Source organism: Neovison vison, chromosome 5 (genome assembly GCF_020171115.1).
Source record: "Neovison vison isolate M4711 chromosome 5, ASM_NN_V1, whole genome shotgun sequence".
NCBI lineage: Eukaryota > Metazoa > Chordata > Mammalia > Carnivora > Mustelidae > Neogale > Neogale vison.
The window spans coordinates 106,888,853-106,901,320 of record NC_058095.1 but is presented as its reverse complement, the minus strand read 5'-3'; the positions used below and the strand labels follow the sequence as shown (position 1 = coordinate 106,901,320).

General features: G+C 41.3%; 1 protein-coding gene across 4 annotated transcripts in view; it reads right to left on the bottom strand.

The window, feature by feature from the left end:
• The window catches only part of RCBTB1 (RCC1 and BTB domain containing protein 1), a 52,089-nt gene extending 39,850 nt beyond the window's left edge, over positions 1 to 12,239 (bottom strand). For 3 of the 4 annotated variants that reach the window (XM_044249686.1, XM_044249688.1, XM_044249689.1), the window contains exon 1: positions 12,138 to 12,239. The gene's annotated coding sequence lies outside the window, so the exon portion shown is untranslated. Of the gene's footprint in view, positions 1 to 12,130 lie in introns of all 4 variants that reach the window. The other variant, XM_044249687.1, reaches the window with a different exon arrangement.
• Positions 12,240 to 12,468: the final 229 nt, after the last annotated feature.

Sequence of the window (12,468 nt, the reverse complement as noted above, 5' to 3'; positions counted from 1 at the left end):
AGCAAAACCTTTGTTAACTAATATTAAGAAAAGCATACTAAGCTAACTATCATTCTATCAACTTCATATGTTTGACCCTCTACCACAAAATTACAAAGTGTGTATACTACAAATCCAAAAGGCTAAAGCAGTTGGAATCACTAGAAATTAACTAGCATTTAATCGGCTATGAAATCTATACCAGGCCCAAGACACTGTGCCCAACAACGAGTCAGAAGTACAAGGATCAGTCACAGGAAGAACAGTATTAGGACAGCTCAAATGTCTCATGATATCTACCAACTTTGCCTGAACAAGAAGTATTTCCAAATTTGTTCTAACTGTACGGACTACACTGAAAGGTATATAAACATGGTTCAACATCATTTCATTTCAGTCATCATGCTTCAAACAGTAATATTCTATCAGAAGCCACTACTAATAGGAAAGAATCTTCCCATGGCCTGCTCAACCTGGGCCATCCTGGATGGACACATACTTTGGAAAGTATTCAGCAGTGATTTTTAAGGAAGGTAACCCAATGCTTTTCCTTCCATAGTACTATGACACATCCCTCAAATGAAATATATCAAGGGAGATGCAAATACTAAACTATGAGCTTATTCCTATGTTAAAAACAAAATAAAACACCAAGTGCACCTGTAGGGCTTAGTTATGTTAGAAAACAGTACGAGCTATGTGATTAAAATTTTTAAAAACATAATACATACAGATAAAGGACACATACACACCAAATGTATTTCTCTAGTGAGATTAAGAGGTGATACTTTCTTTGTACTGTTCAAATATATTCCACATTTCTGTAACAAACACTGTGGCCAAAAGATAAGCAAATATTTTAAATGAAAATAAAAGCTTAGTTATTTGAATTACATATACCCCCTAAATTGCTAAAGTTTAAAGAGAGGTTCTGGCCTTAAATTTATAGCCCAGGATGGCAGAGTGTTTCAAGCAAATCTGTAAAATGAGTTATTAATATAAAATTAAATGTAGAAAGTAGGAATGTAAAATGTTACAGCCAATGTAGAAAACATTATGTCAGTTCCTCAAAAAATTAAAGACAGAGGCCCCTGGGGGGGTTCAGTCATTGAGCATCTGCCTTCAGCTCGGGTCATGATTCCAGGGTCCTGGGATTAAGCCTTGAATCGGGCTCTCTGCTCAGAGGGAAGTCTGCTTCTCCTTCTCCCACCCCCCTGCTTGTGTTTGTGATCTCGCTGTCTCTCTGTCCAATAAATAAAATCTTAAAAAAATAAATTAAAGAATTACCGTATGATCTAGCAATTATACTTCTAGTATAAACACAAAAGAATTGAAACCAGGGACTTGAATAGACAGTTGTATACCAATGACCAGGGCAATGTTATTCACAATAGCCAAAAGGTGGAAAACTCAAATATCTACAAATAGGTGCACGGATAAACAAAATATGGTATCTATATACAATGGAACAGTATTCGAACTTAAAAAAGAAATGACTGAGACATGGCATAATGGGGATGAACCTTGAGAACATTAGGTTAAGTGAAACAAGCCATACACAAAGAACACAATTGTATGACTCCACTTACAGGAGGTGCCTAGCCTAGTCAAACGTATAGAGAAAGAAAGAATGATAGTTGCCAGCGACTGGGCAGATATGAGAATGGGGAGTTATGGTTTAATGAATACAGAGTGACAGTTTGGGAGGATGAGAAAGTTCTATGGAAACAGGCAGTGGTAACAACTGCCTAGTAATGCGAATGTTCTTAATGTCAGTAAACTGTATACCTACCAACAGTTAAAACAGTTTTTATGTTATGTATATTTTGTCACAATTTGTAAAAATCAAATTATGGGAGCACCTGGGTAGCTCAGTCCGTTAAGTGACCAACTCTTGGATTTGGCTCAGGTCATGATCTCAGGGTGGCTCTGCACTCCTCCTCCTCAGGGGAGAGGAGTCCACTAGAGAGTCTCTTCCTCTCCCCCTGCTCCTCCCTCACACATATGTACACTTTCTCAAATAAATAAATCTTAAATAAAATTATGATCCCCTGTTTACATCAAACCTGCATTAATAAACTCAAAGATATAAATTTTTTATAGATTTTATTTATTTATTTGACAGAGAGAGAGAGAGGGAGAGAGGAGTGAAAGAGGGAATACAAGCAGAGAGAGTGGGAGGGGAGAAGCAGGTTTCCACAGAGCAGGGAGCCTGATGATGGGCTCAATCCCAGGACCCTGAGATCATGACCTGAGCCCACGGCAGACATTCCATGACTGAGCCACCCAGGTGCCCCAAAGATATGTATTTTAAAAATTAAGTTTCAGTCCTAAAAAACATTTTTTAAAAAGTACAATCATAATTCATTAATTCTGTTTGGGAAGGCAAGTTCAGATTAAAGAAATCCTGAACAGAACATTTATAAAAGACATACAGCCTTCTTAGAACTTTCCAGCATATACAACAGTTCAAACTAAACCAACTATTTGTTATGATGACCAGTCCTTCTAGGGCTTGACTGATAATCATAGAAATGAGTTTCAATTAGTCCATTATATTAAATAGTCACCTCTGAAGTACTTCAGTACGATCATCTTTTTCTTTTTGCAACATTTTTTCTGCCCATTATTTAGGAAGTACTCTCTCATAAAAAGCATTGATATGTTCACCCTCCATTATCACTCACTGTGCATTAATAGGTGAATCAATGATTTCTTGTTTTTTTGCCGTATGAAAATAAAGCAAGAGTAGAAGAACAGAAATGAGAAATGAAGGCAGACGATAGAAAAGAGTTTTAATGCTTCAGAGGATAGTATCCCAACCCACTTGGATCTCCATATTTTCTTTGACACTCAAAAATATATCCCATATTCCCACAGACTTTTTCTGTGTCCACTGGTATTCTGGATCCAAATCCCATTCCCTGGATAGCTTTTCCTAGTGACAAGCACTGTCCCTCAGAAAGCTCATGGCATGGAGAAGAAAAGGTTATTTTTATTTTATACTCTGAAAGCAAATTTAGACAAGAGGACAAACACAGACCTTCCAATTTTAGAAATCTACATTTGGAATTGGAAAACTAAAGGAATAATGTAGCAACCAATCTTTTGATCCCTCTAAGAGTAGATTTATTTTCCCTTCCCCTAGGAACCAAGTAACTGTTACAGGTTTGCTTTACTGATTGAGCAAAAAATATATTTGAATACACTTACAAAATTTTTATTTCTTTTTTTAAGATTTTATTTATTTATTTGACAGAGATCACAAGTAGATGGAGGCAGGCAGAGAGAGAGAGAGAGAGAGAGGGAAGCAGGCTCCCTGCTGAGCAGAGAGCCCAACCCAGGACTCGATCCCCAGACGCCGAGATCATGACCTGAGCCGAAGGCAGCAGCTTAACCCACTGAGCCACCCAGGCACCGCTACACTTACAAAATTTTTTAAAAAACAACAGGAAATAGAGAATCTATTCCAGGAAAACTTTTGATAAAATAATGCTCTCAATAATAGTAGAAATTAGAATTATAACTTACAAGCCTGGGGCTTCCACACAGATCTCAACCTTCATTCTAACCAGCACATTATGTGGCAACAAAGGAGACGGACGCCACTGATGGGAAAGTACACCTCAGAACCTGTCTTCTGCTGGCCTGAAAGCTTGCTAAGGAAAAGAGGTCAGAAGAGTGTGAACAGCCCTGCGGAACTGGTTAGCACCAAGATCCTGACTCCTTTTCTGCGGTCATTCTTGGGGCATGAAGCAAGCTTGTATCGTTCCTTATCATAGAAGCTGATAGTCTCACAGTAAACATAAAAACTGAATGCTGAATCAATCTGTTGGAAAGGTGCCTGTGTGCTCTTTAGCATACAAGATATAGCCTTTGAAACAGCTATGTCAAATATGGAAAGTTGTTTTTTAATTGCAAAATAATTTATTTAAATTAAAGCACTTACTTTAATTTATACTGAATTTATACTGAAAATCTCTAATAGAAGTTTTTCCATTTTCATAAAGTGGATGGGTAATTATTTGTTACCAGCTTAAGCTGCTAAGCTGCCTTACAAAAGGAATTTATTTATAGTTAATGAGCTATTGATAAAGTCTAAGAAGCCTCACCAAAAAAGCACTTTCCAATAATATGAACAAAATAACAGTATATATCAACTCTTCTTCTGACAATGACCCCACATACCAGGAGGAAATCATAAAGAGCAATACATTCGTGGTCCCTGGCTCTGGGGATGACAGTCTAACAGAAAGATCCTGGCAAGTGGGAACCTAGAACACGTGCAGAATAACAACGCAAACAATGGAATACCACACACAAACATACGGTCCGTGTGATACGTGTGCATGTACAAATGGAAAAAAATTACTTGCACAACTGTCAAAACTATGTGAAAATGATATATTCTAGAAAACCGCTACATGAAGTCCCAGAAATCAACTTCTTAGTAGCCTAACAGATGATCAAATGTAAGCATTTCCTCAGTGAAGATCAGCCAGTTTCCTGCAGGAATGAGTGTTTTTCATAGCTTTCTTCCTTTTTCACCAATGGAAGTTCCTGTTTGAGCACAACAGATTTAAGTGTGTAGCCATCTTTCTCTATTTTTGAGTTCTGTTTTTCAATTCTAGTAAAACTTCCAAATAGAAGAGTTTTAGGGTTTTAGGTAAATTTGGGCAGGTGCAACTTCATGGCTTGTCATGTCCTACATCTTTACTACAGCAAAATAAATTCAAGAAATACAGAAGAAAATAAATTCTGAAGTTACAGAAGAGCCAAATGTTACTCTCATTGATTTCTTCTATACCTACTCTGATGAGCTTTTTAAGACTGAACAGATGCTACACCTCTGACTTAGACACCAAATGTATTTCCAAGGTCCAGACACGCCTCTAAGACAGGCTCAGCCTCAAAACTTTATAAAGAAAAATACTTATTTTTTTTAAAGGATTTAATTCATTTATTTGAGAGGGAGAGAGAGAGAGAGAGAGCGAGCAAGAGCTTACGCACACAAGCCAGGGGAAGGGGCGGAGGGAGAAGGAGGAGCGGACTCCCCATTGGGCATGGAGCCCGATGCGGGGCTGGATGCCAGGACCCTGAGTCACCCAGGTGCCGCTAAATAAAAATACACTTTAAAACTACTGCACCAGTTCTATGGTATAAGTACTGCAAAGAAACAAAGTTTCAGAAATTTCCTGAGATACTGATACTTTACTGCCCGCGCTGCTGCAATAACTGTCATCCACTTCTCTTTTCTGCAAGCTTACCTTACTAGAAGAATGAAGGGGAATGTCCTGAATATTTGACAAATTCCACAAAGACAAAGGGCTCCAGAACGCCACATTCTCCAAAAGAGTTTATGCCATCCTTTACAAAGATGCAGATGAACAGGTGACAAGGCAATCCTCCTACCTTCATTTAAAACAGACTGATGTTTTAGAATTTCTGAGCACCCTGCCTCATCACTTTTGTTCAAATGTATTACTCATTGGAAGGACATCTGTCCCTTCCCAATTACCAGTAAGTTACTTTACTTGAAACACAATTTGCAATTATGGCCTCTAGAAGAAATTCTTTATCCCCATCATGCAGGGGCTACTCTCATTTCATTGCACAGAAGCTTTAGGCAATTCTAGGACATAGGGAATGTGACAGCTCATTGTAAGTGAAGAAATAATTCAACTGAGGCCAAGTGCTCAGGTTAGAAAAGCACAACCCAAGTGGCAATAGTATTAGCAGAAAAAAAATTTTTTTAAAGATATCCAGGATTGTAAAGCTGACTGTAATCTTATAGAAGCACTGCTTTCATGATACACTTCTATTTTTAAAAGGAAACCAGAAAAGAAAATTTCATGACTTGAAATAATTTCTATAGTTTTGTTCTTCATTGCACCAAACAGAAAAAGCTGTGTAAAACAGATCAAGTAAAAATAGATGGGTCAAAAGTCTGAAGAAATGGATAGAACATAGTAATACCTGATTTTATTTTTCTGTTAGTGTTCAAGGCTGGAATAGAGGGATCCAAGCTCAAATCCATTTATGGTATCATGAACCTTTCCTATGTGAAAAGCTGTAATGAGGGGCGCCTGGGTGGCTCAGTGGGTTAAGCCACTGCCTTTGGCTCAGGTCATGATCTCAGGGTCCTGGGATCAAGTCCCACATCGGGCTCTCTGCTCAGCAGGGAGCCTGCTTCCTCCTCTCTCTCTCTGCTTGCCTCTCTGCCTACTTGTGATCTCTCTCTGTCAAATAAATAAATAAATAAAATCTTTAAAAAAAAAAAAAGAAAAGAAAAGCTGTAATGTGATTTCATCTACTAGTCTCTGCCATGTTAGAGATCAACCGGGCACCTGGATAGCTCAGTAGGTTAAATGTCTGCCTTTGGCTAGGTCATGATCTCAGAGTCCAGGGACTGAGCGCCACACTGGGCTCCCTGCTCAGCGGAGAGCGTGCTTCTCCCTCTGCCCCTCACCCTGCTCATGCTCTCTTTCTCTCACTTCCTCTCACAAAAAAAAAAAAAAAAAAAAACTTTAAAAAATAAAAATAAATATCAACCATACCCTGCGATGGCCTAAAGCCAAATTAAAATTCCAGCAGTAGATAGGCAGACTCATACTGTATTCATTCAATAAATGTTTACTGGATGTCTACTAGGTAAAAAGGACACAAAGCCAACACTGCAACCCCCTCCTGGACCCCTAGCAGAACTTACATGGAGTCAGAGCGGTCTAGGCACATAAACAGATGTTCACCAGAGGGGCCACTGCTGTGATGGGGAGGTGTGAATGCCATGGAACACCAGAATAGGGACGTGTCAACTACCTGTGAAAAGCCAGGAAGGGAACAGTGAATATGTATATGTCAGGTGGGAAGAACTGAAAGAAATTTAGCATGGCACTAGCCAAAAAGCTTAGCCTTTATCCTAAGAACAACATTTAATCACTGAAAGACCTTAAGCAGGGAAGTGCTCAGATGTAGGTCTGTTCAAGATTACTTTGGCTGAATGTAGAGAGCAGATGGGGATGAAGGAAAAGAACTCAGGGGGAGCCTAAGGTGGCTGCAGTAAGGCAGGAAAGAAAACAGCCTGTACCAAGGAAATGGAAATGGAGCAACCTGGACAGGAGACAAACTCAAGAGAATTCTGTACCGGACTGACTGGGAGGAAAGGAGCTGAATAAGGGAAAGTGAGAACCAAGGGTTATACCCAGCTGCTTAGCAGAAGTAACTGAGTACAGTAGTGCCACTCACTAGGACAGAGAATACAGCCAGTTTCAGAAGGGAGATGAGGAATTCTCCCCTGGACATGTTAAGTTTAGCTACCTATGGGAAATCAGAGTGGATATGTCCAATAGGTAGTTTTACAAATCTGAAGATCAAGAAAGATCTGGATTGGAGATCTGGAAATTCGGCATGAGATCACCCAGGGAAAAGCGTATGGAGTAAGGAGAGAGCAGGATCTTGGAAAGAACTCTAAGAAAGTCCAGCAGCCCAGCGACAAGGAATACCCCTGCAGAAGAAACTGTGAAGGAATAGGCAGAGTAGGCAGAAAACAGTGTCATGGAAGCCTAGAGACATGAGTATCACACAAAGGAGGTAGTGTCAAGCTCTAAAGCTGCTGAGACCAAACAAGGTAAGGACAAAGGTCCACTGGTTTAACAAGAATCATTCACAACTTCCACAAGAAGAGTTTCAGTGGAGCTGTGGTTGGACACGGCCAAACTGCATCAGGTTGAGGAGCATGTGAAAGGTAAGGAAAGGGAACAATGAATATAAAGAAACTGTTCGCTAAGTTTGACTGTGAGGGAAAAGAGAAATAGGCAGTAAATGTAAAATGGGCTGGTGCTGAAGGACATATTTTGAATGATCTCTGTTTTAAACATACTAGAGATCTAAAAATATTCGTTTTAACAATTTTATTTTCAAGTAATTTCTACACTCAATGTTGGGCTTGAACTCACAACCCTGAAATCAAGAGTCACATGCCCTTCGGACTGAGCCAACCAGGTGTCCCCAGAGACTGAAAAATGTTTAAATGTTAATGGAAAGGAGCCAGTAGAGAGAAAGATAAGGACACGACATAACCACTAAATAAGGTTTCTGAGAAAGTAACAAGAAGTGGAATCTGAAGCACAGGTACAAGACAAGTTGTAGAAGGGGGTAGAATCTTCTGTGAAAACACAAGAAAAGAAAAGGATAGATATGGATGGAAGTGAGTTTCAAGGTCAGGGCACCAGAAGTTGGAAGCTATTTCTTTTTCTCTTCTTCTCTTCTCTTTCTCTACCCCTCCCTCTACATTTTTCACTTCCACCAGCAGTTCATGAGGGTTCCAACTTCCCCACATCCTCATCAACACTTATTATTGTCTTTTTTATTATAACCATCTTAGTGGGTGTGAAGTATCTCACTGTATTCTCTTCTGAGGTCAACTTTTTCTCCCTGCGAGGAAAGACGACTGAATAGAGGAACCTACAGAGGTGCTAAGACAGAGCACAGTGGAAGTTGGAAACCTTACATCTGTACCCATCTGATCTCCTATGAGTTTTTCTTCTCCAGTGAAGGGTCTGTTTTTCTTAAACTGATCTAAGCAGACTTGGAATGGGAAGTTGCTCATTTAAACATAATGAGACAAGTGCTCTTGAACAATAAGATCATCTGCTTGTTGAAAGTCCCGTAATAGACACATTTGAAATGACAGTTGAATAAGATTCACTCTTCTTAACCTTGAGAACAAAGCACCTCACAAACATCTGTTCACTGCAGATCTTACATCTGTACCATATGTATTTACAACTACAATCATGGTACTAAATTCATCAACTGGCAAACTGCAAGAAAACACCACATATCCATCAGCTCAATAATGGGTAATTCCTTTAAAACATGTTAACTGATTTTGGGGGCGCCTGGGTGGCTCAGTGGATTAAGCCACTGCCTTCGGCTCAGGTCATGATCTCAGGGTCCTGAGATCGAGCCCCGCATCGGGCTCTGTGCTCAGCAGGGAGCCTGCTTCCTCCTCTCTCTCTCTGCCTGACTCTCTGCCTACTTGTGATCTCTCTTTCTCTGTCAAATAAATAAATAAAATCTAAAAAGAAAAAAAAAGTTAACTGATTTTTGATGCAACCAGTACAAGATACTGTCACACCATTCAGTGAAACTAATTCAGTAGGTATATCCTTACGGAATAAGGATATAAAGACTGAATAATTTAGAGACTTCTCACTAAGGCACACTACTGCCATATGCTGACCTCAATTTTGTGCTCACAGATCATATCTTGGGACTGACTTATATGTGAACCAGATTTGCACCAAAGATTTTATGACACAAGGTGCTGTGCTGTTGTCTCAATCATATTTTGCTAACTAACATATAATCCCAAAACTCAGTGGCTTAAAAGGAGAGCTGTTAGTTATTTCTTTGAATTCTGTGCTTTGAGTAATTCAGTTGAGGTTACTCATGAGGGAGTATTCATAAGGGAGGCAAAGGGAGCTTAAGTAAGGCTCAAACGGGCCTCACACACATAGCTGGGCCACTGCGGGTGGTCTCTCCTCCTAGATTTACATGGAGCAGCCAGACACTCCATCTCTTTGATGGAATGTACAGCAGTCAAGCAGAGGGGGAGAAACTGTTGGCAATGATCCTGGAAACACTTCACCACAGCTGTTAACAATGTTACTAGATGTTTCCACCATACTATTTGGGTTCATGACTAAAGTACGATCTGGACAGACTTGGTCCATCTCCAAAACTAAAACTTCTTAAGCATTGAAAAGGACATCTCAGCAAACATACTCTTGCCCCTGTGGAATGCTAATCTCAGGAAAGCCACAGAATCTTCTTTTCTGGGGTTGTGGGAAGTATAGATACCAACTTTTGGGAATGGCCTGAGTATAGTCTTTCCCAAGTGAAATTTATTATCTCCTCAAGTCCTTTCACACTTTACGATTTGTTAGGTATGCATGAGTGTGATCTCATTTATTAAAATCTAACACTAAAAAAAAAAAAAATAGAGATATCCCCAGCTATTTCAACTCTTGATATTCAAACTCCATCTAAACTCAAAATTATCTAAAAAGATCTGCCTAAGTTCTTCAATACTCAAACTTTTGCTATTGGCTCTCCTAGACTCAAGTATAAGTTAGATTTGGATATCACGTTATCTCTTTTGACCTGAAATCTCACTATCTGAACACAGCAACCCAGCAAATTTGTATAGTAAAAAGGATGTATGTCCCAAAATATTAAATGCTGTTATCTTCAGATGACATAATTACAGGTGATGTACATTCTTTTTTATGCTTCTGTGATTTCTAAATTTTCTTTCATTGTTTCCTGGCAAGATTAGAGAAAAAGAAAAAAGTCTATATTGTGGACTTACTGTACTTGGAAATTTTAAAACATTAAGTCCATGCTGTGGGTCAAACACATAACTGACTTAGATAATCACTTGATTAATCACTTGATTAACTGAACTCCTCTATGAAATCTATTCTGGTTAAACTAAAACAACATTCATCATATGCCTCCTGTGCATTCCTCAACATGTACACAATATATAACATTTTTAGGGGGGGTTTAAAACCACAGAATATCTTTAAAAATGTGTCCTAATGCCCTGGCTGCACTTTAGAATCCTTGAGCGTCCACACCTTATCTATGATGCATGAATTACTGTTTAATGTAGTACACACAGAAAAAACCAGAATAATAATAATGGTCTTTGATTTCCTTTCAGTTTCGTCTTCCCCACACTGACTTTGAGATAAAGACACTGTCTCAGACTTCCCAGCTTGAACTCATTAATAAAATGAAGCCAAAAGTCTTGCTAGAACATATAGGCATACTTTATTTTTAAAAAATTTAAATAATACTTTTAAGCTGCAAACTTGATAGCTTTTTAAGGCTAGTTGCTTTCTGAAGTTCCCAGAATTTGATCATTTCGATCACACCCATAAAAAAATCACTGGAGAAGAAATCTCTTTAATGATTAATATCCTTCCTCTTCTTCTAAAGGGAAGAAGAAACAGGACCTGTCCAGAAGTACTTAATAAATAGACTGGTATTCCCACAACGGATTAAAAGATATCCATCTCACAGTTTAACTGCTATATTAACGGAATGGAAATGCACAGTTACCTTCTCCACCCTGAAAGCACTTTAAAGAGGTGAAATTCACCTTGTGCTCAGTTCAAATGGATACTTTGTAAAGTTTAAAGCACATTATAAACTGCCCTCAGGGTGAGCTCATTTTTGCACTCCCTTCAGCCTGATATACTCAGTGTTTAGATGTTACTATCCCACAATGCATAACAGTCTGAAAATCTTTCTGTCTCCAAGATCTATATTCCCCCCAACACAGGCCAAAGTCAGATAAGACTTTGAATCTGGTTTTTAAGCAGCATTATAATATTGCTTTATAAAACTGTAATTCCTAGCTGCAAAGATGACATCGGAATGTCTCGCATGCAAACAAATATACACAAAAAGCCACTTATGAGAGAGGAGAGCATGCCTATGGTCGTCTCCTATAAAATAGAGTAGGTAGCACACCCAAGGCAGGACAAGAGAAATACTCCCCTCAGTTCGCCGCACTCCTGGATAAAGGTCCCTAAATGCATGCCCCTTTGCGGAAACCGTGTTGTGGGAGAAAGGGAAACGGTGGAGGGCACGGTTTGTGACACCACTACCCTCCGGAGGTGAAGGAGGAGATGGAACGATCTCGGGAACGGCCGAGTGAGGATGGGGAGGAGAGTCGGAGGGGAGGTCTTTTCTCAGCAAAACAGCACCGAGAGCAGTAAGAGGCTTCAGCTGGGAGCAAAGCCGCGTCCAAACGGCTCAAAAAAGGGAGCCGGGAAAACTTTCGCCAGCCTCCCCCCACCCTTTCTCTCCTCCTCGGAAAAAACGCCAGCAGAGATGCCAACGGTGCCTCGCCTGGCGGCGCAGACAGCGGCCAAGACACAGCGCCCCGCGGACCCGCCGCCGGGGGGCCGGGGGGCGCGGGGGCCCGGGGGCTCGGGGGCCCGGGGGGTCGAGGCCCGCAGCCGAAGGGAGGGAGCGGGCAGGACGGGACGCGCCAGCCCGGCCCGTCGGGAAGGGAAGCAAGCAGAGGGGCAGGGGCGGAAGCAGCCCCCGCGAGCTCGGGCCCGAGCCTCACCGGCTACCTGGGACGCCAAGCAGCTGTCTCACGCTGTCCCGCCGGGCCCAGCCGCGGGAATCTCCGAAGCTCCGCGGGCCGGAGAGTCGCCTGCGAGCAGCGGCCGGGACGCCGGGCGAAGGGGAGGAGCGGGGGGCGGGCGCCAGGGGCCGGGCCGCCGGGTCACGTGGCCGGGCCGCCTCACGTGACGTCGACGCCGCGCGCCGGGCGGCCCCGGGCTTAGCCTCCTGAAAAGCGGCGGCCGCGGGCCGGTGTTTCTGGGCTCTAGGGCGGGGGTCTCTGAGGAGAGTCGCGGTGGAGCTCGGTGACCGCCGAGACTCGCAGGCTCTTGTCTCAGG